Source organism: Kogia breviceps, chromosome 14 (assembly GCF_026419965.1).
Source record: "Kogia breviceps isolate mKogBre1 chromosome 14, mKogBre1 haplotype 1, whole genome shotgun sequence".
NCBI lineage: Eukaryota > Metazoa > Chordata > Mammalia > Artiodactyla > Physeteridae > Kogia > Kogia breviceps.
This window is the reverse complement of record NC_081323.1, coordinates 38,935,941-38,962,640: the sequence shown is the minus strand read 5'-3', so window position 1 is coordinate 38,962,640 and position 26,700 is coordinate 38,935,941. Positions and strand designations below refer to the sequence as shown.

Here is a 26,700-nt window from a genome sequence, read left to right as displayed (position 1 = left end):
GATCAATTAATGAATCCCATTGTCAGAGTTAAGGATGTATATACTTTTTTTTCAAAGGCATAGCTATGTCCTTAAATACAGTTTGCCTGTATTGTGATTTCTCTCTTAGGAACATATGTCAGAATTTAATTAAATTAAAACCAGTACATTCCTGCTGTCAAAGACACTCTGACTCTGGTTAATGTAATGACACCAAGGAACAATCTGGGTTCTGTGATCGTCATGAGGAATTGTCTCCATCTCTATTCTTATTGTCCCAATACTTGGTTTAATTAAGTTATAGGAATTATAGTTAATGGGGCTTATCTGGGAAAACACTCCTTGGAAATCAAGGGACCATCTCCAGTTGCCTCTGCTGGGGAAAGCAGGACTCAGTTCCTACTTGGGGGATGAAAACACCCAGACACGGAGGGAGACCGAGGCTGCGAATTGCCTGAGACCAAGTCTCCTGAAAGTGCCAAGCTGATATCTGATGAGAGGGTGAATCTCAAAATCCTTTTTCATTGGATATGTTCAATCAATAAAAGCCACCCGTGAAAGGTGATTCAAGGTACAACATGCTTTGCCTTCCCTAAAGGACTAGTCCCCTGTATCCATCCCTTCCCTCATACCTGGTCTAAAATCACCACCCTGAGGCCACTTCACTGCCTAGGCGCTGCCTTCAGTAGACCCTTGCCTGTCCCAAGCACATTTGCCACCTGCAAGGACGCACATTCACACCCTGGCCCCCCACTACTGTCACACAGATAACGTATTAGATCACCCCATTCCTCACCCCTCACTGTAGCCATATCCTTCCCCGTAAATAGCTTTGCAGTTCCTTCCACTAGAAATCTTGCTTTGGTCCCACGTGGGCTTACTTTAGCCAGTGGAATATGGACAGAAATGGCAGTGAATCAGTTCTGAGCCTACACACAAAGAGGCAGCACACTTTCTGCTTGCTTCTCTTGTGCAGAGTTCTGCCACATCATTCCTCTGGTTCCAGAACAAAGAAACATGTATGGAACAGAGCCACCCTGGCAAACCAGCGAACCTGTGAGCATGACAATGCATGTTTATTATTAGCCATTGAGATTTGGGCTGCTTTGTTACATAGTATGTATGGCTCAGTTATAGTTGACTGGTAAATGAGCTATCAGCCAAGAGGGAGCAAGGAAGGCTCTGAGAGCCTTGGCCACAGCAGGTGAAGTTTGCCGCAGAGGTGGCAGAATTTGTAGCATAGTCATTGCAGCCATTCCTTATCCCTCCTTCCTTGCTTTCGGTAATTATAGAATCTAAAAAGTGAAATGCCCAAGTTTCCAGAAGGTTTTACACCTGGGCCATCTGATCCAGCTCTAGCCAATGACATAGAAATAGAGATTTGCAGGGGACTCCTGAGAAAACTTTTGCTGTTTGAACACGAGACTTCCGGTACTGCCCTCCTCCCTTCTTCCTGCCTCGGAGGCAGTCGCGATGCCTGAATCCATAGCAGCCAACTTGCAACCAGGAGGTGAGCAGCATGAGGTTGAAAAACCAACAGCTTAAGGGAGACAGGAAGAAGATGGAAAAAGATGGAAAAATCCTGGGTGCTTGGTGAGATTGCTGAATAGCTAAACCAGCAGCAACAAATGTCTATCTCTGGTTTTCTTTCAACGTGAGATACAATCAGTGTCCCTTTTGTTTAAACAAAAGGGAGTTAGATGGAGTTCTGATATCTAAAGTGAAATGCATTCCCAGATGATATGCCTATTTTCTGGCTGGACTTGGGTCTGGTCCACTCTGTTTACATCAGAAAGATGCTGCTGCTTCCCTCACTGGGTATTGGAGGAGCTGAGATAGAAGGAAACGCCAAAGGTTTCGTAACTATTGTGGAGAGGGAGAGGGAAGCAGCAGTCTTAGCTTTTAACATCAGATAGGAGTCCCCTAGGAACTGAGAAGTTTTGATTACTTCTCTCTCTGTCCTGACCCATTCGATCCATTAAAATCCAACCCACCCATCATTCTTAACCTGTTCCATGAAGCTTTCTCAAATTCCAGCCAGGATGACTCACTACTCTCCTGAATTCCTCGAGTTGTTTGTTTGCTTGTTTATTTCAGCCTATGTGTGTCCCTCAATTGACACATCACACTTGGCTCTGCATGAGTCCAGTTGTGTATGTGTCTTATCTTCCCTACAAGGATAGTGTCTTAGTAGCCCCTGCAGAATCTCTTGTAGAACCTAGTAGACACTGGTCAGCATGCATCAGGCCTTTAGAACTAGTGGTAACTATTAATCAAATAAAATGCATATGAACTTGCTTTATAGCAAGCCTAGAATCACATCCAGGTTTGTGGGAGTATCTGGAAACCTAATTAGGAATTGGCAGCAAAAAAAGTTCAGTTTAGGATACCCTCTACTATAGAGGAAGCAGATTAAGAAAGAAATGAGGGGACAAAAGAGAGGAGAAATAAAGAACAATCCAAAGTCACCTCCAAAGAGACCAGAGTCTGTATAATTTATTCCCTCTTGGGACTGTTCCAATCAGAAGTTCTGATGACAAAGAGACAGCAACTTGGCATGGTTTTGCATTTCTATCCTGTGCCTTAAAACATATGTTGGATCGTTTAGACTTTTTAGCTTCCACTTTAGTTAAAAAGAAGAGGGAAATTTTAATCTGGGCAGTGCCTGAACTCATAGTTAAGAAGTGGGGTGGTGCGGTCTTGGACTAGTTCCCCCAGAAGCAGGGCAAATGGCTTATTTGGGAAGTGATTCCAGGAAACACAGGGGAGACTGTGGAAATGGCGGTGATGGGAAGGAAGCGAACATGGGTGGGTTAATGAGTAAGTTACACCTGTGTGTACCTGGATCTTGGTCCTGGCAAGGAGCTCTGTGTAGACCCCACCTCCAAATTGTTCCACTATGTAAAAAACGCCACTAAACCAATGTTGGAAGAAAATATTATTTTTATAAAAGGCTTTGATTGGTAGGTTTGGAGTTACTTTTGTTGGTTCCTTATAATTGTCTAAACTTTACATATTTTCCATGATGAACATGTATCACTTTTATAAGTTCCTCATAAAATCTTTGAGAAAACATCATGTCACTCATTACCAATAATGATTCCAAAATGATTTTGCTGACTTGGCCCATCCGAGCCTCTGTTGTTAACTTCTGTTTAGCTCAAGGGTACCAGCTCCCAGGAAGTTAGCATCCTCAGCTCTGTCCTCCTCATTCCCCAAGATGTCCATGTCACACTCCCTCCCACCAGTATGCATTCATTCTTTTAAGAAAATATAGAGTCCCTGCTGTGTGCCGGGCACTGCCTTAAGCACTAGACAAAACCAGACATTGTCCCAGCCCTCATGGAAGGAACTGAGTAATAAAATAAAGCAAATTTTAAAGATTCTGTCTTTCAGAAGCACTGTGCAGGAGTGTTTTTTTGTGGGAATTCTATGAGGTCCCAGTTCTCCAGGAAACTATAGTAGGAGATTTAGATTCAACAGGGGAAGCTGCCCTTAGGAAGTGAAGTTCAAGCTAAGATCAGAAGGATGCAGAGGAGTTAACCAGGCAAATGTTAATTGCATTTCTAATGTGTGCATGGGGTCATCATGTTGGGGTCTTGGGGTGCTATGTTCAAACCTCTGTCCTCAAAGACATAACCAACTAATTGTCAGCCCACAATCAAGTTTCCGAAAATAACAGAGAGAAAAAAAAACAAAAGAAAACATTGTTGGATCAAGTCCCCCAGTGTCTATAGGAAGATGTGAGAGTTCAAAGGAAGAGGCAATCAATAAGGCTAAGTAGACAGGAAAGCCTCTTTGGAGGAAATGTAGCTTGGGTTCAGGTTTTATGCCAGCAACAAGGAAAGGTTCCCACGGAAGGGGAACAGCACACACAAATGTTCAGAGAGCTCAATGTCAGGGATCCTTCTATTGAACGGTGAGATGACCAGCAAGATGAGAGGAGCAGATAGGTATTAAGTGGAAGAGATGGCCTGTCCTTGGAGGCCAGGTAAAGATTCTGGGACTTGATGTGATGGGAACTGAGGAGCAAAGACTGCCAAAATGCAGGCATTACCTACAGGAGGATTGAGGCAGCTGACTTTACCCCTGGGAAGGAGTGGGGAGCCAGAGGGGCTGGCCACAGTGATCCAGACAGCAAGAGAGAGTCTGACAAGGAGGACCTTCTTCCTTGTATCCATGGTAAACTAGGATTTAAGAGGTTCACTGAATTTTTAGCTTCTGAAAAAGAAATTTCTATTAGAAAGGGAAACATCATTATATTGCTTGATAGAATTGGTCTCATCTCATTTATTTTATCCATCTTTCTCTTACAACCAAGGAAATATACTGAAACCCAACCAATTTCTTTCCTTTCCCAGAAGCTCTCCACAGGAAGTAGACCATATTTGCAAGTCATCTAGGACTCAGCTCTCCTGGAGCAAACCCACGGAGTGGGAGACCCTACTCCTGCTCTAGGGAACACCTCTTCCCAATCCCTAACCTTCCCGACTCACAAAAGTTGCTGCCAGCCGTGGTGTGGTGGGAGCGAGGGCAGGAAGTATAGGTCATGCTGAAAAAGGGTCTTCATTGCTGGAGGGGGGCTGCAGAGGCATAAGGGCGGGGCTGAAGGATCTCTTCCCTAGCAGAGGCTGGTGGACCAAGCAGTGCCCATTTTGCCCCATGGCTTCCCATGACCAGCAATTCCTGTGGCTAGACCATACCTTTTAGGGCCATTTTCTACCATGTTCCCCTACTGAGATAGCCCCTCCTGTGTTCTAGATCTCTCCAGGAAAGGTGAGTTTCTAAGTTCTGCAGTGTTCTGTCTCAGTGAACACTTTAAGGGCCTTTTGAGCAATAGTAGAGGAATCAGCTTTACCCCTGCTTCAGCACACACTGTAAATCCCCAATCAGGACAGTGCTAGAATTTTCTATATGGGACACATTAACAGGTGGCAATCTGGAACTTTGCTCAAAACTCTATTTGCCTACAAACATGCTGTTTTTATTTTGACTTTACGTTTACTGGGGCAGCACATGGAAGTAATGGGCTACGACGGTCCACAGCTTCCAAGCTTGTCCCTGATACCACCCCTGAGCCCTACAACTAGGCTTCTTTTCAGTTACAGACTCTCTCATAAAAAGTCCTACACCCTGATTTGTACTTTCACACCAAGGACAGATAGAGGCTTGCATGCAGAAATCATTTACACTGAATAAATTGGTCAGTTAATTATCTAACTTCCCTACAGAGCTGGCTACTTCCTTCTCGTGGGAAGGTGAACACCTGCTGAGAAGGTTCTCAGAAAGCAGCTTCCGCCCAAACACCCCACCCAGAACAGACCTTTCAGCTCCCTCCCTGGGGCTTCTCTTAGAAACAGGAGTTTTTCTGGATCTCTGACGCCCTCTAGTGGCTGTCTCAGGCTGAAATCCTGTCTAAAGTCAGCAGCCGTTCCACCTCCTCCTAAAAATACGACCAGCCCTGAATTTAAAAAGAAAGGAAGAAAAAACACATATCCTTTCTTCTGCTTCTCCTAAGTGCAAAAAAGAAAATTTAGGGATGTCTAGTTTCTGACACCATCAAGGTTCATCTGGCCTCTTAACATTGCCCTGGTTGGTTTGTGTTTTAAAGCTTTGATAGCATCTTGCTGCCTGCTCTGTACCCCAAATGGCTTTCCCTTTGCCCCCAATATATACTTTATTTGGTCTTTATGTTTGTTTCAGAACATCACTGAGTATCTTTTTCTCAAAAAAAAACAAAAAGAGAGAAAAGAAAGAAGGAAACACAGGAATGGCTTAACTGTACCCTTTACGTTGAGGAGGGCAGGTTTCCCTGCCCGACCCACCAAGGTGCCCTCGCAAAGCCTCTGCGTGATTCCAGGTGTCAGGGGCGTCACAGAGAGCCTTGGCAGGACCAGGGATGCTGCTGTCTTTTTTGACTTTGGTAGGTAGGTGAAACCTGGGTGTGGTTTGAAATTGGCTACATTGGTCATTTTTATGAATTGATTTTTACAAACCCATGGGAAGTGTTCCTAATATAAATAGCCTGAGTTATTCTTGTATCACCTTCATCTGACCCCTGGGAGCGCTAAAGAAAAGCTCATCACACTTACCTGGCCTTCAGCCCAAAGCAGACAAATAAGCCACTGGCCAGGATGAGACTGGAGGAGAAGGAGACAGCACATCTGATGACACTTCTATTCCCTTGGCTGAAAGGAAAAGATGAATATTTGCTGGGCTTGTTCTGTGTATTGACCATTAAGTATCTTGTCTAGTGGGGCAGGTATGACCATCTCCATTTTACAGACGAGGACATTGAGACACAGAGTTAAATGATTTTCCCAAGATCACACAACTATGTAAGAGGCAAGGTTAAGATTCAAACCCAGTTCTGACTCTCTCTAAAGCCCACTCTTTACCCAACTCTTGCCTCTTATCTTACTTAGCTTTGGGTTTCAGGTTCTTGCCTCAGAGTCTATGTGAATGGTGCCTTCTGGAGTTGAGCAGTGTGCAGCCTGCAGGTCTGTCCAGAGTGGCTCAAATTTGGATTGGCTTGAAACCCTCCCATGACCCAGATTCTAAGCCTGGCCTGAAAACTAGAGTCTTGCTGGTCAAAGTGTGGTCCCCAAAACTGCAGCATCAGCGATACCTGGGAGCTTCTTAGAAATGCAAACTAGTGGGCCCCACCCCAGACCCAATGAATCACAAACTTCAAGGTTTGAGATGGCATGGACTTATATACACTACCAAACGTAGGGTGGATAGCTAGTGGGAAGCAGCCACATAGCACAGGGAGATCAGCTAGGTGGTTTGTGACCACCTAGAGGGGTGGGATAGGGAGGGTGGGAGGCAGGGAGATGCAAGAGGGAAAAGATATGGGAACATATGTATATGTATAACTGATTCACTTTGTTGTAAAGCAGAAACTAACACACCATTGTAAAGCAATTATACTCCAATAAAGATGTTAAAAAAAAATAGAAAAGAAATGTATACCAGCTCTTCTCAGCTTTGCTGTGCACTCAGATCACCTGGGGGTCTTGTTAAATGCAGATTCTGATTCAGGAAGGCTGAGGAGATGGTGCTGAGCCTCTGCTTCTCTAACCAGCTCCCAGGCAATGCCAACACTGTGAGCTACATTTGGAATAACATGCCCCTAGATAATAATAATAATTCTCAAACTTGAGTCTGCATTCAAATCACCTGGAGGGTTGGTAAAACAGATTACTGGGGCCCCATCTTAAGAAATTCTGATTCAGAGGGTCTGGGATGGGGCCCAAGAATTTTCTTTTCTAACAAGTTCCCGGATGATGCTGGTATAGGGACCCTACTTTGAGAACCACCGTTCTAGCCTACAAGAACTTCCTTCAGTTAGACAATTAACCCCATGCCTTTTGGCTCTGCATTTTCATGAAGCCCTAATTAGTCCTCAAATCCTGGCATGTTAGAGCTGAAAATAACTTCATAGACCAAAGGCAAAGCCAGGATGAAGCAGCCAGACTTACTCTATTCATTGTTGTTTACTCTGCATCCTGCTGGCTCTGAAGCTCCATAAATTTTCCAGCATCTAGCAATTGCAGTGTTTATGGTGAGCTCTGCATTTCAGGCCAGTTTTGTAAGCACTCGAATCCCTATCAGACACATATGGCATTGGCAAAATCCATAAAAACTCAGGGCCCTCCTACTTCACGGCTCTGTGAAAAGAGGGCTTTGGAAAAAACCAGCAGCCGGGCTGGCAGCCATGGTGGAGAGAAAACACAGCAGCTAGCAGGCAAACCCAGACAAGGTGATTCAGCCCAGAGGCCCTGGAACAAAGTAATAAACCAAGTAATAAACCAGGATACTGACGGCTACTGGCACTCACATTCTGCTGGGCAACCCTGAGAAGGTCATTTACTCTCTGTGCCAGAGAAGATGCTTTTCCTTAAGGTAAACAATACTCTCATTCAAGGAAATACATGCAAGAGATGGTCTTATATATGGACTTAGATCAGTTAGTTTCTGTTACCTGATGAATCACCCAATACTTAGTGGCTTAAAGAACCACCATTTATTAATGCTCATGAATATTTGAGAAAAAGTAGTACTGTATATTTTCTTGAAGCCTAGGCTTGGAACTGGCATGCCATCACTTCCACCACATTCTATTGGCCAAAGCAAGACTCAAGACCAGCCCACTGTTGGATGGGAGAAGCTGTAACATCACATAGTAAAGATGTAGAGGAAGGGGGAGTTTATGGTCATTTTGCAATCTACCACAGAAGAGTTTTCTGAGTTTGGGAGACCCTGAGACAAAGATTCCAAAGCCAGTGGTTCCAATGGTTACTTGGAAAGTGAAGGAAATACTGGTAGAGCCATAGGGTTTGAGATCCAGAGGAAAGCGTCTGGTAAAGTGTGCATAACCCAGCCAGCCAGCACTCTCGCAGATGGAGCTTAATTCTACTGGAAAACTCTGGGAGTGTTGGACACATGCCTTTTTGTTATCCTACCTGAGAGAAGGAGCTAAGATATTTATACATCAATTCCTAGCAGTCATTTGTTGAGGACTGCTCCTAGGGAACACGGGTTCCCCGATACTTCAGCCTCCCAGACTGGACGGAGTGGCCCCCGAGGTATGCAGGTCCTGGTAGCTGTGCACCGAAGATGTAAGGATAGGGAGATATAGGTACACCAACAGTAACTCCTGCAGTACAATGGTGATAAAAAAAGAAGAAGAAAAACCCTCAAGCTTTGGCTTTAAGTTCTTCTGGTAATAACATCTTATTTTCCCTGTTTTAAAGTCTATTTGCTTTATTTGAGGCGACACCTCATTTCTTTTGCTGGCAAAGGTTGGAACACTAGATAGCGTCATATAAGTTGTCCTGCAGCTCCAGACACAAAATGCAACTGAACAATTCACAGCATGAGTTGAGAACAAAGAGTCGTGTCTGCTGTAGCAGTGGTGGACCACTTCAGCTCTACCAAGAACATCACTCCGTCTGAACTTGCCCCGTGCAGCGATGTCACAAACTATGGGGGGCCAAAGCACAAAGGGCAGGCAGAGGTCACTGACATTTTCTAAGTTATGGGATTCCCAAGATCCCTGGAAGGAAGCAGTAGGGAGAATGAAACTTTCTACCCCCGAAAGGTCTTTGAACTGTATGAAAAATGGGCTGAAAAGAAAAACACTAAACTTATAGTAGAGATTTATTTTTGGGGGGGTGGGAGTGGAGAGGGGATAGTAAATGATGTTGAAAGTGAGGGTTCAAGTTATTTAACATTTTATTTTAAATATTTAACACAAATCAGACAAAATGTCAGCATTGACCAAGTCTTTGTAATAGATACTAGGTCGTTGCCATATTATAATCTCCTTTACTTTTCCTTAAATTTCAAAAAAGCGTGTTGGGGGCAAGGTGGGGTGGGGGCAGAGGATGTTCTCCTGTAATTAGCAAGGTCTGGTAGGCTTGTAGAAGTAACACTGATCTGTTTCTTGAGTAACATTTGATAAATACTTCCCCTTACTGAACCTTCATTTCCTTGTTCATAAAATGAAGATAATAATAGTAGCAACATCAGGGGCTTGTTGTAAGCCTCAGATGATATACCCTACTGCCCAGCATGGTACCCCAAGGGAAATGGTCCCTCAGAAAATGCTCACTGCTCCCTTCATCTCTCCCCTGATGCACAGCATGGATTAGGATCCCCTCACATGGAGTCAAACAAGATAATTGGCTAGTTATCTAGATAAGGCTAGAAACAGAAAAATCTTAAATAAAGCCTTATCCTGACTCCTCTGAGTCCAGGGACAGCGTTGGTCTAAGAAAAAATAAAAAGAAAACCCTTTCGGGAATATGGCTAGAGAGAGACAACCCCCACTTGTGGAAAGAGGGATTCTGGAATTTAGCAATAAGTATTTTCTAAATTTTCTCAAGGCTTTAAAATCTTCTACCTTGAAGGGGCACTAACCTAGTTCTAGAACAGACATAGGTGCCTTGGTAGGACTTGTAAAGAGATACTCCTTTCTCCTTTGAGTGTAATGAGAATTCTTGATTTTTTTATACAAATTAGAGAAAGCTCATAGCCAGCCTTAACAACACAAAATACCATGAGGAAAAGAGAGAGAGAGGGAGGTAATGGGCCAGTAAGCGTGGAAGATATGGAATGTGATCTATTAAATGAGGAGTCAAAGCCTGACCTCCAGGAGAGAAGGCTTCTCTGGCCTCTCTACATCTTGCCTGGGAAGCTAAGGGAAGTCTTAGAAGGGAATGCAGCATTCCTCAGAGTCTTGTTTTATCTGGGATTCTCTGAATCTGGAAAAGATCGTCCTTAAGCACAGACTGAGAAGTCATTGGTCTGGGCTTGTTCCGTGCAAGGATTACAAATAATCTCAGTCTTCTCTACACTTCAGAGTCTGCAGGAGGGGTGTGTGTGTGTGTGTGTGTGTGTGTGTGTGTGTGTGTGTGTGTGTGTGTGTGTGTGTGTTGTGTACAGGGCTTCCCATCCATTCTATATCAGTTACCTATTACCACAACAGTGCTGCATAATAAACTGTCCCAAAATTAGTGACTTGAAACAATAACTATTTCTTTAGCTCATGAATCTGAGGCTTGCAATTGGGACTGAGTTGAGTTGGAATGTTCTGGTTTTAGTTGGGCAGACATTCTCTAAAAAGAAAGAAAACGCTAAAAGAAGAAATCCTAGAACATCAAAAACAAGGAAACACAGTAACCAAAATTTTGAGTAAAGACAGAAGAATTGCCTTTTATTCTTGAGACTTCTAAATTATATTTGATGGTCGAAGGAAAAATTATAACATTGTCTGATGTGGTTATCAAAGTAAGTAGAGGAAATGTTTAAGAAAACTATATTATGAACAGAGGAGGATAAATGGACATGAAGAGAGGTAAGATCATCTACACTTCATTCAAATTGGTATAATGATGACAACAGTAGACTGTGATAAGTTATATATATATATATACCTGGAGCAACCATTAGAAAAAAAAACTACACAAAGAGATACACTGTTGATGAACACTACAGATAATTCAAATGCAATTTAAAAAAAAATGTTTAAGTAACTCATATGAAGGCAAAAAAAATCATAAATGAAAAACAGAGAAAAAATAAAAGAAAAATAAAATGGCAAACTTAGTCCCTAATATACCAATAAGTATATTAAATTTAAATGGTCTAAATATACCAGTTAAAAGACCTTGGCAGAGTGGATTAAAAAACATAATCCAAATGTATATCATCTACAAGAAACTCACTTCAAATATACAGTACACACAAGTTGAAAGTAAAATGATGGAAAAAGATATATCATGCAAACAATAATCAAAGGAAAGCAGGAGTGGCTAATTAATGACAGACAAAGTAGACTTCAGAGCAAAGAAAATTACCAGAGTCAGAGAGAGAGAGATTATATACTGATGAGAGGGTCAATCCACAAAGACATAGCAATGCTCAGTATGTATCCACAAGGCAACAGAGATGCAAAATATGTGAAGCAAACCTGATAAAAGTGAAAGAAGCATAATCCACAATTATAATTTCAGACTTCAACATCCCTCTTTTAGTATTTGATGGAACAACTAGACACAAAAATTGGCAAAGATACATGAGAGCTCAACCACACCATCAACCAACAGGATCTAATCAACATCTGTAGAAGCATCCCCCCAACAATAGCAGAATACACGTTCTTTTCAAGTGCCCACAGAACATAGACCATTTCCTGGGTCATAAAACAAACCTCAACAAATTTAAAAGAATTGAAATCATACACAGTGTGTTCTATCACAATGGAATCAACCTAGAAATCAAATCACTCTCCTTGTTCAAATTTATTTGTAAAATGAAATTGACAAAACCTGCCACAGTTACCTCCCAGAGTTGATAGTAGAGGCAAATTAACATTAACTGGGCTTCCCTGGTGGCGCAGTGGTTGAGAATCCGCCTGCCGATGCAGGGGACACGAGTTCGTGCCCCGGTCTGGGAAGATCCCACATGCCGCGGAGCGGCTGGGCCCGTGAGCCATGGCCGCTGAGCCTGAGCGTCCGGAGCCTGTGCTCCACAACGGGAGAGGCCACAACAGTGAGGCCCGCATACCACAAAAAAAAAAAAAAAAAAAAAAAAAAAAAAAAAAATTAACATTAACTGAAGAAGAAACTTTACAAATATAAAAACAAAGTCTATATATAAATATTAGGCATTTGAAATCTTTCATTATATAAATAGATGCCTCAAAGTCCATCTCTCCTGGTAGTTCAGGAACAAAATTACCTCACTAAGACTAACAGCTAATTTCATTTTCATCATCAGTCTTTAATCCCTGCAATATAATCAAAGAACGATCTTGGACAAGAGAAGAGAAAAAAACGATCTATTTTCCAGTCCTATAACTCACTCAAGAGGCCAGGGATACGCCAACATTTTCCCCTCCTGCTGCAAAGGATATTGTCAAATAACCTCTCCTAGTCTGTGTCATAGAGCACAGACCACTTTAAGATATTTTAATACCTTTTACTATTTTGATTTGAAGAGATTGCACAGAGTTTATTCCCTGACGTTCATGTGAGAGGAAAACCATTTGGCTATTTATAGCCTAAGGAGACAGAAAGGATAAAGCACATTTTGCTTATCATTGCTTTTGGGACAAAGGGTAGGGATTATTTAATCTATTGGAAGCATTTGGAACTACTGGGAGGCTTTATGCAGCAATTAACTTTCAGTTATTCAAATAACTGGATGAGTTTCAATTATTTCTAAACTAGCTTTTTCAATGATAGGATGTATAAGCTCATTTAACAGGAAATTTAATAGGAGTTGGTTGATCCAGAATCTCAATATTGTTATCTGGAGCTTAGGTTCTCTACAATCCTTGGCTTTGCTATTCACGTGGTTGTTTTCATTTTTTTAGGTTGTCCAGGGGACAATGGTGGATTCATCTGCCTTCATTCAATTATGGAAAGAGAGAATAGCTTGCTCTTAAAAGCAAGGCAGAACTTCCCCAGATGACACCAACCACCCTCTCATCACATGTTATTGGCCAGATCTGGGTCACATGACTTTTCACAACCAATCACAGACAAGGGGTTGTGAGATAACTCTTAACTCAATCAGATTCACTCCTGAAGCTGATGGGATTCCTCTAAGTCATATGGGCTACATGAGGATGGGGCATCTGAAAAAGAGAGTTTCTGTTAAGAAGGAAAAAGGAGATAATGGGTGCTGTGTGGGCAGCTGGCTCTCAGTAACTCTGACTATGTTTCTAGGAACAGGAAACTCAAACAGACTATAACAACGAAGTGACCTGATTGTCTCACTGAACTGAAGGAGGCCACAGGTAGTGCTGGCAAGGCTTGATCCAGCAGATCAAATAATGCCATCAGGACCTGGTTTCCCCCTCTCTGTGCGCTCTGCAGTACTGGCTCCTTCCTCCACATAGTGGTCTCCTGCCGATGAAAAGCTACTGCAGATTTGAATCTTGAATTGCTCAACATGGTGGGTTGGGGGAGGGATGGAAGAAAGAAACCAATTCTAATAGCTCCAGTAAAGGACTCTTCCTTTTGCCAGAGTACTTAGAAAACAGCTCTTCATATCTCATTGGCTTTGATGGGGGCATGCACCCAAACTAAACCAATTACTGTGGCCCCGGAGTGGAATAATTCGTCTAGTTTAATTCCAATTATAATCTCTGTGTGTAAGGGTAGGCCAACAGCAGTAAACAACAACAACAGCAATAATAAAAAACACACTAAATCCATTGGTTTAACCCAGTAAGATTTATTTCTTGCATTCATTCAATGTGTGTGGACAGACGTGACTCTACTCCACACAGTTGTTCAGGAACCCATGTTCCTTTTATACACAGCTTTGCCCTGGATATCAGAGTGGATGTGAAAAATAAATGAAGAGGCAGAGAGAGAGACACGCTCTTGCCCCTCATTTGGCATCCACATCCATGACAGAAATGTGACTTTCATTTACTCCTGTGCTGTGATCACTTTGTCTTAACTCAGCCAAAGTAACTAAGTGACATATTTCTGAGAACTCTGATGCTAAATGGTGAAAATATAGGGTAGGGTTTGATTTTTCTAATTTTGAATCTTTCTTCAAACTAACTGTGAAGCTTTATGTAAGTCAAATTCTTGGGCCCTTGTTTCCTTATTTCTGAAAGGAAATAAACTTGTGTAACCTTGGCCAAGTTACCTTATTTCTGTGTCAGCTTCCTCATCTGTAAACCCCTCATCTGAAGTCAATACTACTTTACTCATAAGGTTGTGTATGAGTCTACTAGGGCTGCCATAGCAAAGTATCACAGACTGGGTGGCTTAAGCAGCACAAATGTATTTCTCAAGTTATGGAGCCTGGACATCTGAGATCAAGGTGCCTGCAGGGTTTTTCCTCCTTGACTTGAAGATGACCATCTTCTCTCTCTGTCTTTACATGGTCTTTACTCTGTGCATGTCTGTGTCCTGATCGCCTCTTCTTATGAGGATACCAGTCATATCGGGTTAGAGCTTATCCTAATGACCTAATTTTACCTCTTTAAAGACACTATCTCCAACTACAGACATCCTGAAATACTGGAGGATAGGATTTCAACATGTAAATTTGGGGGAGGGAGACACAATTCAACCTATCATAAGTTGATATGAGGCTTAAATAATTTAGTACATGTTAGGGCTTAAATCTATATAGTAGGTATATGCACTCAACATGAGCTATAAAAATTATCCTATTTTTTTACAGTAGTAGCAATAGATGTAGTAGCAGTGGTATTTGAAGTAGTATTAGCATCCCTAGAAGCAATAAAGAAAAGGGGAAACGGCTCATTACAAAGGAAAGGGAAAAATACACTTTATTTATTCATTTATTTATTTTAACATCTTTTTGGAGTATAATTGCTTTACAATGGTGTGTTAGTTTCTGCTTTATAACAAATTGAATCAGTTATACATATACATATGTCCCCATATCTCTTCCCTCTTGCATCTCCCTTCCACCCACGCACCCTATCTCACCCCTCTAGGTGGTCACAAAGCACCGAGCTGATCTCCCTGTGCTATGTGGCTGCTTCCCATTAGCTATCTATTTTACGTTTGGTAGTGTATATATGTCCATGACACTCTCTCACTTTGTCACAGCTTACCCTTCCCTCTCCCTGTATCCTCAAGTGCATTCTCTAGTAGGTCTGCATCTTTATTCCCATCTTGCCTGTAGGTTCTTCATGACCTTTTTTTTTTTTTTTTACATTCCATATATATGTGTTAGCATACAATATTTGTTTTTCTCGTTCTGACTTACTTCTCTCTGTATGACAGTCTCTAGGTCCATCCACCTCACTACAAATAATTCAGTTTCATTTCTTTTTATGGCTGAGTAATATTCCATCATATATATGTGCCACATCTTCTTTACCCATTCATCTGTTGATGGACACTTCAGTTGCTTCCATGTCCTGGCTACTGTAAATAGAGCTACAATGAACATTTTGGAACATGACTCTTTTTGAATTATGGTTTTCTCAGGGTATATGCCCAGTGGTGGGATTGCTGAGTCATACGGTAGTTCCATTTTTCATTTTTTAAGGAACCTCCATACTGTTCTCCATAGTGGCTGTATCAATTTACATTCCCACCAACAGTGCAAGAGGGTACCCTTTTCTCCACACCCTCTCCAGCATTTATTGTTTGTAGATTTTTTGATGATGGCCATTCTGACCAGTGTGAGATGATATCTCATTGTGGTTTTGATTTGCATTTCTCTAATGATTAATGATGTTGAGCATTCTGTCATGTGTCTGTTGGCAATCTGTATATCTTCTTTGGAGAAATGTCTATTTAGGTCGTCTGCCCATTTTTGGATTGTGTTGTTTGGTTTTTAATGTTGAGCTGCAGGTGCTACGTGTAAATTTTGGAGATTACTCCTTTATCAGTTGCTTCATTTGCAAATATTTTCTCCCATTCTCAGGATTGTCTTTTCATCTTCTTTCTGGTTTCCTTTGCTGTGCAAAAGCTTTTAAGTTTCATTAGGTCCCATTTGTTTATTTTTGTTTTTATTTCCATTTCTCTAGGAGGGGGTCAAAAAGGATCTTGCTGTGATTTATGTCATAGAGTGTTCTGCCTATGTTTTCCTCTAAGAGTTTGATGGTCTCTGGCCTTACATCTAGGTCTTTAAAGCATTTTGAGTTTATTTTTGTGTATGGTGTTAGGGAGTGTTCTAATTTCATACTTCTACATGTACCTGTCCAGTTTTCCCAGCACAACTTATTGAAGAGGCTGCCTTTTCTCCACTGTATATTCTTGCCTCCTTTATCAAAGATATGGTGACCGTATGTGCGTGGGTTTATCTCTGGCCTTTCTATCCTGTTCCATTGAGCGATATTTCTGTTTTTGTGCCAGTACCATACTGTCTTGATTACTGTAGCTTTGCAGTATAGTCTGATGTCAGGGAGCCTGATTCCTCCAGCTCCATTTTTCTTTCTCAAGATTGCTTTGGCTATTCAGGGTCTTCTGTGTTTCCATACAATTTGTGAAATTTTTTGTTCTAATTCTATGAAAAATGTCAGTGGTAGTTTGATAGGGATTGCATTGAATCTGTAGATTGCTTTGGGTAGTAGAGTCATTTTCACAATGTTGATTCTTCCAATCCAAGAACATGGTATATCTCTCCATGTATATGTATAATCTTTAATTTTTTTCATCAGTGTCTTATAATTTTCTGCTTACAGATCTTTTGTCTCCTTAGGTAGGTTTATTCCTAGACATATTATTTTTTTGTTGCAATGGTAAATGGGAGTGTTTTCTTAATTTCACTTTCAGATTTTTCATCATTAGTGTATAGGAATGCAAGAGGTTCCTGTGCATTAATTTTGTATCCTGCTACTTTACCAAATTCATTGATTAGCTCTAGTAGTTTTCTGGTAGCATCTTTAGGATTCTCTATGTATAGTATCATGTCATCTGCAGTGACAGTTTTACTTCTTCTTTTCCAATTTGGATTCCTTTTATTTTTTTTTCTTCTCTGATTGTTGTGGCTAAAACTTCCAAAACTAGGTTGAATAATAGTGGTGAGAGTGGGCAGCCTTGTCTTGTTCCTCATCTTAGTGGAAATGGTTTCAGTTTTTCACCATTAAGGATGATGTTGGCTGTGGGTTTGTCATATATGGCCTTTATTATGTTGAGAAAAGTTCCCTCTATGCCTACTTTCTAGAGGGTTTTATCATAAATGGGTGTTGAACTTTGTCAAAAGCATTCTCTGAATCTATTGAGATGATCATATGGGTTTTCTCCTTCAATTTGTTAGTATGGTGTATCACCTTGATTGATTTGCATATATAGAAGAATCCTTGCATTCCTGAGATAAAACCCACTTGATCGTGTTGTATGATCCTTTTCATGTGCTGTTGGATTCTGTTTGCTTGTATTTTGTTGAGAATTTTTGCATCTATGTTCATCAGTGATATTGGCCTGTTGTTTTCTTTCTTTGTTACATCTTTGTCTGGTTTTAGTATCACAGTGATGGTGGTCTCGTAGAATGAGTTTGGGAGTGTTCCTCCCTCTGCTATATTTTGGAAGAGTTTGAGAAGGATAGGTGTTAGCTCTTCTCTAAATGTTCAGTAGAATTCACCTGTGAAGTCATCTGGTCCTGGGCTTTTGTTTGTTGGAAGATTTTTCATCACAGTTTCAATTTCAGTGCTTGTGATTAGTCTGTTCATATTTTCTATTTCTTCCTGGTTCAGTCTTGGAAGCTTATACCTTTCTAAGAATTTGTCCATTTCTTCCAGGCTGTCCATTTTATTGGCATACAGTTGCTTGTATTAATCTCTCATGATCTTTTGTATTTATGCAGTGTCAGTTGTTACTTCTTTTTCATTTGTAATTCTATTGATTTGAGTCTTCTCCCTTTTTTTCTTGATAAGTGTGGCTAATGGTTTATCAATTTTGTTTATCTTCTCAAAGAACCAGCTTTTAGTTTTATTGATCTTTGCTATCGTTTTCTTCATTTCTTTTTCACTTATTTCTGATCTGATCTTCGTGATTTCTTTTCTTCTGCTAACTTTGGGGTATTTTTGTTCTTCTTTCTCTAATTGCTTTAGGTGAAAGGTTAGGTTGTTTATTTGAGATGTTTCTTGTTTCTTAAGGTAGGATTGTATTGCTATAAACTTCCCTCTTAGAACTGCTTTTGCTGCATCCTATAGGTTTTGGGTCGTCCTGTTTTCATTGTCATTTGTTTCTAGGTATTTTTTGATTTCCTCTGATTTCTTCAGTGATTTCTTGGTTATTAAGTAGTGTGTTGTTTAGCCTCCATGTGTTTGTATTTCTTACAGATTTTTTCCTGCAATTGATATCTAGTTTCATAGCGTTGTGGTCTGAAGAGATACTCGATACAATTTCAATTTTCTTAAATTTACCAAGGCTTGCCTTGTGACCCAACATATTATCTATCCTGGAGAATGTTCCATGAGCATTTGAGAAGAACGTGTATTCTGTTGTTTCTGGATGGAATGCCCTATAACTATCAATTAAGTCCATCTTGTTTAATGTATCATTTAAAGCTTGTTTCCTTATTTATTTTCATTTTGGAATATCTGTCCATTGGTGAAAGTAGGGTGTTAAAGTCCCCTATTATGGTTGTGTTACTGTCTATTTCCCCTTTTATGGCTGTTAGTATTTGCCTGATGTATTGAGGTGCTCCTATGTTGGTTGCATAAATATTTACAATTGTTATATCTTCTTCTTGGATTGATCCCTTGATCATTATGTAGTGTCCTTCATTGTCTCTTGTAATAGTCTTTGTTTTAAAGTCTATTTTGTCTGATACGAGAATTGCTATTCCAGCTTTTTTTTGATTTCCATTTGCATGGAATATATTTTTCCATCCCCTCACTTTCAGTCTGTATGTGTCCCTTGGTCTGAAGTGGGTCTTTTGTAGACATCATATATGTGCTTCTTGTTTTTGTATCCATTCAGCAAATCTATGTCTTTTGGTTGGAGCATTTAATCCATTTACATTTAAGGTAATTATCAATATATATGTTACTATTACCATTTTCTTAATTATTTTGGGTTTATTATTGTACTTCTTTTCCTTCTATTGTATTTCCTGCCTAGAAAAGTTCCTTTAGCATTTGTGGTAAAGCTGGTTTGGTGGTGCTGAATTCTCTTAGCTTTTGCTTGTCTGTAAAGATTTTAAATTCTCTGTCAAATATGAATGAGTTCCTTGCTGGGTAGAGTAATCTTGGTTGTAGGTTTTTCTCCTTCATCACTTTAAATATGTCCTGCCACTCTCTTCTGGTTTGCAGAGCATCTGCTGAAAGATCAGCTATTAACCTCATGGGGATTCCCTTATGTGTTATTTGTTGTTTTTCCCTTGCTGTTTTTAATATTTGGTCTTTGTGTTTAATTTTTTATAATTTGATTAATATGTGTCTTGGAGTGTTTCTCCTTGGATTTATTCTGTATGGGACTCTCTGTGCTTCCTGGACTTGATTAGCTGTTTCCTTTCCTATATTAGGGAAGTTTTCAACTATAAACTCTTCAAATATTTTCTCAGTCCCTTTCTTTTTCTCTTCTTCTTCTGGGACCCCTATAATTCAAATGTTGGTGCATTTAAAGTTGTCCCAGAGGTCTCTGAGACTGTCCTCAATTCTTTTCATTCTTTTTTCTTTATTCTGCTCTGCAGTAGTTATTTCCACTATTTTATCTTCCAAGTCACTTACCCGTTCTTCTTCCTCAATTATTCTGCTATTGTCCCCTTCTAGAGAATTTTAAATTTCATTTATTTTGTTGTTCATCGCTGTTTGTTTGCTCTTTTGTTCTTCTAGGTCCTTTTTAAAAGTGTATTGTATTTTTTCCATTCTATTTCCAAGATTTTGGATCATCTTTACTATCATTATTCTGAATTCTTTTTCAGGCAGACTGCCTATTTCCTCTTCATTTGTTAGGCCTGGTGGGTTTTTGCCTTGCTCCTTCATCTGCTGTGTGTTTCTCTGTCTTTTCATTTTGCTTCAATTACTGTGTTTGGGGTCTCCTTTTTGCAGGCTGCAGGTTCATAGTTCCGTTGTTTTTGGTGTCTGCCCCCAGTGGCTAAGGTTCATTGGTTTGTGTAGGCTTCCTGGTGGAGGGGACTAGTGCCTGCGCTCTGGTGGATGAGGCTGGATCTTGTCTTTCTGGTGGGCAGGTCCACATCTGGTGGTGTGTTTTGGTGTGTCTGTGGCCTTTATGATTTTAGGCAGCCTCTGTGCTAATGGATGGGGTTTTGTTCCTGTCTTGCTAGCTGTTTGGCATAGGGTGTCCATCACTGTAGCTTTCTGGTCGGTGAGAGGAGCTGGGTCTTGGCATTGAGATGGAGATCTCTGGGAGATTTTTGCCGTTTGATATTATGTGGAGCTGGGAGATCTTTTGTGGACCATGTCCTGCACTTGGCTCTCCCACCTCAGTGGCACAGCCCTGACACCTGGCTGGAGCACCAAGAGCCTTTCACACCATGGCTCAGAATAAAAGGGAGGGAAAAAAGAAAGAAAGAAAGAATAAGATAAAAATAAAATAAAGTAATTAAAATAAAAAGTAAGATTATTAAGAAAAAAACTTTTTTTTTTTTTTTTCCGGTACGCGGTCCTCTCACTGTTGTGACCTCTCCCGTTGCGGAGCACAGGCTCCGGACTCACAGGCCCAGTGGCCATGGCTCACGGGCCCAGCCGCTCCGCGGCACGTGGGATCTTCCCAGACCGGGGCACGAACCCGTGTCCCCTGCATCGGCAGGCGGACTCCCAACCACTGCGCCACCAGGGAAGCCCAAGAAAAAAACTTTTTAAGTTAAAAAAAAAAAAAAAACACAAAAAATGGACAGACAGACCCCTAGGACAAATGGTAAAAGCAAAGCTATACAGACAAAATCACACATAGAAGCATACACTTACACATGCACAAAAAGAGAAAAAAAAGGAAAAAATATATATGTATATATTGTTGCTCTGAAAGTCCACCTCCTCAATTTGGGATGATTCGTTGTCTATTCAGGTATTCCACAGATGCAGTGTACATCAAGTGGATTGTGGAGATTTAATCCACTGCTCCTGAGGCTGCTGGGAGAAATTTCCCTTTCTCTTCTTTGTTCGCACAGCTTCTGGGGTTCAGCTTTGGATTTGGACCTGCCTCTGCTTGTAGGTCACCTGAGGGCGTCTGCTCTTCGCTCAGACAGGACGGGGTTAAAGGAGCAGCTGATTCGGGGGCTCTGGCTCACTCAGGCCAGGGGGAGGGAGGGGTATGGATGCGGGGCGAGCCTGCGGCGGCAGGCTCGTGACGTTGCACCAGCCTGAGGTGTGCCCTGTGTTTTCCCGGGGAAGTTGTCCCTGGATCACGGGACCGTGGCAGTGGCGGGCTGCACAGGCTCCTGGGAGGGGACATGTGGAGAGTGACCTGTGCTCGCACACAGGCTTCTTGGTGGCTGCAGTAGCAGCCTTAGCGTCTCATGCCCGTCTCTAGGGTCCGCGCTGATAGCCGCGGCTCACGCCCGTCTCTGGAGCTCCTTTAAGCAGCACTCTTAATCCCCTCTCTTCGCGCACCAGGAAACAAAGAGGCAAGAAAAAGTCTCTTGCCCCTTCGGATGCTCTAGACTTTTCCCGGACTCCCTCCCGGCTAGCCGTGGTGCACTAACTCCTTCAGGCTGTGTTCACGTCGCCAACCCCAGTTCTCTCCCTGCTGACGGAAGCCCGAGACTCAGCTCCCAGCCCCCGCCCGTCCCGTCGGGTGAGCCGACAAGCCTCTCGGGCTGGTGAGTGCCGGTTGGCACCGATCCTCTGTGCGGGAATCTCTCCGCTTTGCCCTCCACACCCTGTGGTGCGCTCTCCTCTGTGGCTCTGAAGCTTCCCGCCTCCGCCGCCACCGCAGTCTCCGCCTTGAAGGGGCTCCTAGTGTGTGGAAACCTTTCCTCCTTCACAGCTCCCTCCCACGGGTGCAGGTCCCGTCCCTATTCTTTCGTCTCTGTTTATTCTTTTTTCTTTTGCCCTACCCAGGTACGTGGGGAGTTTCTTGCCTTTTGGGAGGTCTGGGGTCTTCTGCCAGCGTTCAGTAGATGTTCTGTAGGAGCTGTTCCATGTGTAGATGTATTTGTGGGGAGGGAGTTGATCTCCGTGTCTTACTCTTCCGCCATCTTGAAGCTGTCCGAAAGATACACTTTAAATAGAAGTGAGATGTACGAGGATAGTATTTGTATCACAAAATTCCAGTTTCCGTGTCCGTGTAACATACTGTGTCAAAATGTAGTGGCTTAAACCAACAATATTTATTTTCTTCAAGAATCTACAGTTTCAACAGGGCCCAACAGAAACAGCTCATTCAGCTGCACTTGTCATTAGCTGGAGCAGCTCAAAGTCACTTTCTTGTCAATGCCAGCTGTCAGCTGGGACCTCAGTTGAACACCAATATAGGGTCCCTCCATGTAGGCTGAGCTTCCTCACAACATGGTAGCTGTGTTCCAAGCACCCTGAAAGGAAGTGGAAGCATAGTGCTTTTTAGGACCTAGCCTCAAAAGTCACTCAAAATGGCTTTGGTTGCATTCTACTCATCAAGGCATTCATAGACTGTCCAGGTTCAAGAGAAGGGAACATGAACTGATGGAGGATGGAAAGTGCTGGAAGAGTATGTGCTCCTGGAAATATTGTTGTGGTCATTTTTGAAAAATATAATCCTCCACTCATCCCTACCCTCCCACACAGAGAACCTCCTTCTGGGTTGGATCCTTATACAATGTTGCTCAATTCCCAGGAAATTGAAGATAAAATGACACACTTGGTAGAAAACTTTTAAGAGCTTTGTAAAAGAGAACTCCCCAAATACAGGTTTGGCGTGTAGCACAATCCTCTTCCAACTAGGCACACATAGAAAGCAGGTTGATTTTCTGATTTCCCAGATGATTTTTTTTTTTTAATGATTTTAGACACAATCATGTCCCAACCCTGCACAGGGAATTCAGACTTTCCTTTGTAAAATGAAGACTAGAGATAAGAAGATCCACAATGCCCTTATCAGCTCTAATACTCTATGGAAACAGGAGAAAAATAGAATGAATTAAGAAAACTTAAAAGCACTATGCTGAGTCCATCAAAGGGAGAAGCCGAGTTGTTGCTTGCTTTATATTTGAAGGCGGTGCACGGTTTTCATGATGACAATAATAATTTATTGACAAAATGCTTTTATTGAATTCCCTTTACTGAAGAGGCCTTGCATCGTTTTTCACCAACTTGCTACAATTAAAAGCAGTAAACAGAGCCTTTCTATTTAGATTGAAAAGCAACAATTAAGCTTGCTCAGCTATAAATAGGAGGCAGCTTCACGTCTACCACCCCAACTGCACACATTAAAGACTCCAGTCCCGTGGGCTTCCCTGGTGGTGTAGTGGTTGAGATTCCGCCTGCTGATGCAGGGGACATGGGTTCGTGCCCCGGTCTGGGAAGATCCCACATGCCGCGGAGCGGCTGGGCCCGTGAGCCATGGCCGCTGAGCCTGCGCGTCCGGAGCCTGTGCTCCGCAATGGGAGAGGCCACAACAGTGAGAGGCCCGCACACCGCAAAAAAAAAAAAAAAAAAAAAAAAAGAGAGAAAAAAAAAAGACTCCAGTCCCAGATGCCCCCAATTTATTTCCACAGGACAAACCAATAAATTGTCAAAGTCTGACCGGAAAGCTGACAATTTCTTAGAAAATGGAAGTAGGTAAATTATGCATAATTCTAGATAATTACTGGGATATCCATGAGGCGAGGAAATCAGTACCTGTGCTGGAGATCTAAATTTACAGGTATCTAGTTTTTTCATTTTATCATTATCAAACCATGTTTTGCCTTGGGTGGCTGTCAGGGCTGGCTCTCCTCCCTCTATGCCTGGGAGGCATAGATGAAAATAATGGATTTAAGAGTTAGGGAAAGGAAGTTAGAAAATAAAAAGTTCTTTCACAAGATTCCCATTAGTTCGAGTAATTCAGGAAAGAGACCAGAACATGGGCAGAGTTGAATTCTTTTTAATAAAAAGAAAACAAAACTGCAAGTGCCACTCATCCCATCTATAAACTATAGATACTGAGTTTTCAGAGATGTGAAGGCATTTGATTTAACCGCCTCATTTTCCACAGGAGGAAACCAGTGGCTCAGGAAGCCACATGTATTGTCCAAGGTCACAGAACTTGACAGTGGCAGAGCTGGAACACAATAGCTTTCCTGACTGCCACTTCAATGTCCATTGAATGGAAAAATTTGCCCTCCTTTCATTCTTTTCAGTACAAAAGACTAGATTAATGAGACCTAAGTGATAAAATGTCCAAAGGGTATCATATTTCTTTGAGTGCAAGACAGCTTTCAAAGGCAACAGGATTTTCCCACTTGGAGATACTGGGAGTCCTCTGCCTCTGTATCCCCCAGTCTAAGCCAAGAGTTGCCAATTTCCAAAAGCACCAAAAAAGTGATTTTCCAAAAATCTGTCTTGGGGGAATTACACCTTTTTGAGACTCATGAGTCTTGGTTTCTCTTTGCACATGCACTGTGTCTCCCAGTGAGTTATCAACTGCCTATGACTTCCCTCCAGTATGTACTAGGTATTCTTTGTTGCCCCCCTCACCTTCTCTAACCAGCTTTGTGCCCTAGGGGACTGACATTCATGGGCTCATTAATGGTACCCTAGTTCTTTGGCTACCACTGAACTTGGCTATATGGCAGTGGGTTGGGGGAAGGGACACAAACAGGAGACTGGATAGCAAGAGGATAAAGAAGCCAAAATTTTTATTCTCCCATCTCACTTCCTGCAGAGTGAAGCAGCGTTGCCCAGCCAAGCCCATCCCAGATTAGCCAAACCCCAGGCAAAGCCCAGACACGTGAATGAGAGTAAACAACTATTGTAGTAAACCACTCACTTTTCAGGGGTAACTGTATTATGCAGCAATAGCTGACTTATACAAAATATGACATCTAAAAAGAAGACTTTTAGACAATATGGCCATTCTAAAAACTGAGATAAACATCTGTGAAAGCCAGAAATGGAATTGAACAGAGGAGTAATTGGGACTGAGTTTACAGACTCACTGAGCTCCAGATCCAGAAGCCAATGGAGAAATCTGAGTTCCTGTGGGTAACAAGACTAAAAATTTCACAAAGGAAGTAAGAGGCTCACTCTTCAAACTCACTGTTTGAAATCAGAAGCAAGTTTGAGGTTTCCTCATACATTAAAGGATGCTGAAATAAGCTCTTAAAACCACTATCTGAGCTACCATTTATATAAAGCTGTGTAGCAGGGAAACTGTAAGAAATGAAATCTTTCATCCTGGACTTAGGCTTAACAATCTGCTGACTTGGTTGCTGAATATGTAATGACTCCCATATCAGTGTAGGTTGCTAGCCCTGAACTACCAATATAAGACCTGGTTTTGGAATTCCTGTTCTTGGGAGGTGGTGGAAGAAATCAAATATAAATATGCAGGACTGTGAAACAAGGGGTGGAAGAGAGAGAGAGAAAGTGTGCAACCTCTCTGTCTCCATTCAGTAATAAAATTCCAAAACATATGAGAAAATAATGCTAAGAAAGACAGCAACAAAATCAACAACTGGAAATAAATTCACTCTAGATGAAATGGAAATAATTGGAGAGATTATTACACACAGATCCTCACTGAAATAACTACGAAAGAATTTTAGGCAGAAGGAGAAAACATCTTGAGAGATGGGTTGGAGTGAAATATAGAAACAATACTTAGTGTAGAATTTGGTGAAATATGTTGATAAATTTAATTTACTATTGACTCTTTAAAAAAGAATGGTATTTTTCCACATAACTAGATATAATTCAAATAATGTCAAGGAAAATATAGAAGGGGGAGGTGTTCATTGTGTAATTAAAGCATATTAAGTTCTTGGGTTATTTGGGAGGAGGGTAGAGATACTGAATAACTTAAACTTTGTTATAAAATTTTATACTTAAGTAAATATGTGAAAATTTTGAAACTATCAAACAGAAAGAAGAAAAAGTGGAAAAGAGGCAAATAAAGAGCATGATAAATCTAAAACATAAAATAAGATCCTATAACTAAGTATGAATATAGCAGTAATCAAAATAAATGAAAGGAATTCAAGTGGCCTATAGGGACAAGATTATCAGGCCAGATTTTAAAAAATCCAACCATCTTTGGTTTACAATAGACACATCTAAAACATAATTGTCCAGAAATGTTGAAAATAGAAAAAAACACAAAAGACAATTACTAACTAAAAGAAAGCTGATATAACAATATTAATGTCAGATATAATTGAATTCAAGATAAAAAGCATAAAGAGAGATGTAACATAGTAATAAAAGGAACAGTAATGAAAGGAACTAACACATAACAGTGTTAGTTTGAATGGCTAACACTATGCCTTGAACTATAAAGAAAGAATACTATCAAAATCACAAGCCAAAATGAAAAACCTACCATCCTACTTAAGGTTTTAAAATACATATATCAAAAACCTGTGGAGCCAACAGAAAATATCAATGTATATTGAAAAGCTCAGAAGTAATAAAACCATTTATAGATGTAGAAACTAAGTCTCTGGGAAGTTAAGTGACCAACTCAAGGTCACAAAATTTATATGAGTCAGAGCAACAACTATAACTCACATCTTTTAAGGCTAAGTCCTATGCCTTTCCAATTTTATAACACTAAAGCCAATAGAATAAACTGCATATTTGCAGAAACCAGATTTTTCCATTCCCTTAAAATAAGTGTA

At 41.2% G+C, this 26,700-nt stretch overlaps 1 pseudogene; it reads left to right on the top strand.

Moving 5' to 3' along the window:
• Positions 1 to 1,452: 1,452 nt before the first annotated feature.
• The window catches only part of LOC131740994 (thioredoxin-like protein 1 pseudogene), a 37,632-nt pseudogene continuing 12,384 nt past the window's right edge, over positions 1,453 to 26,700 (top strand).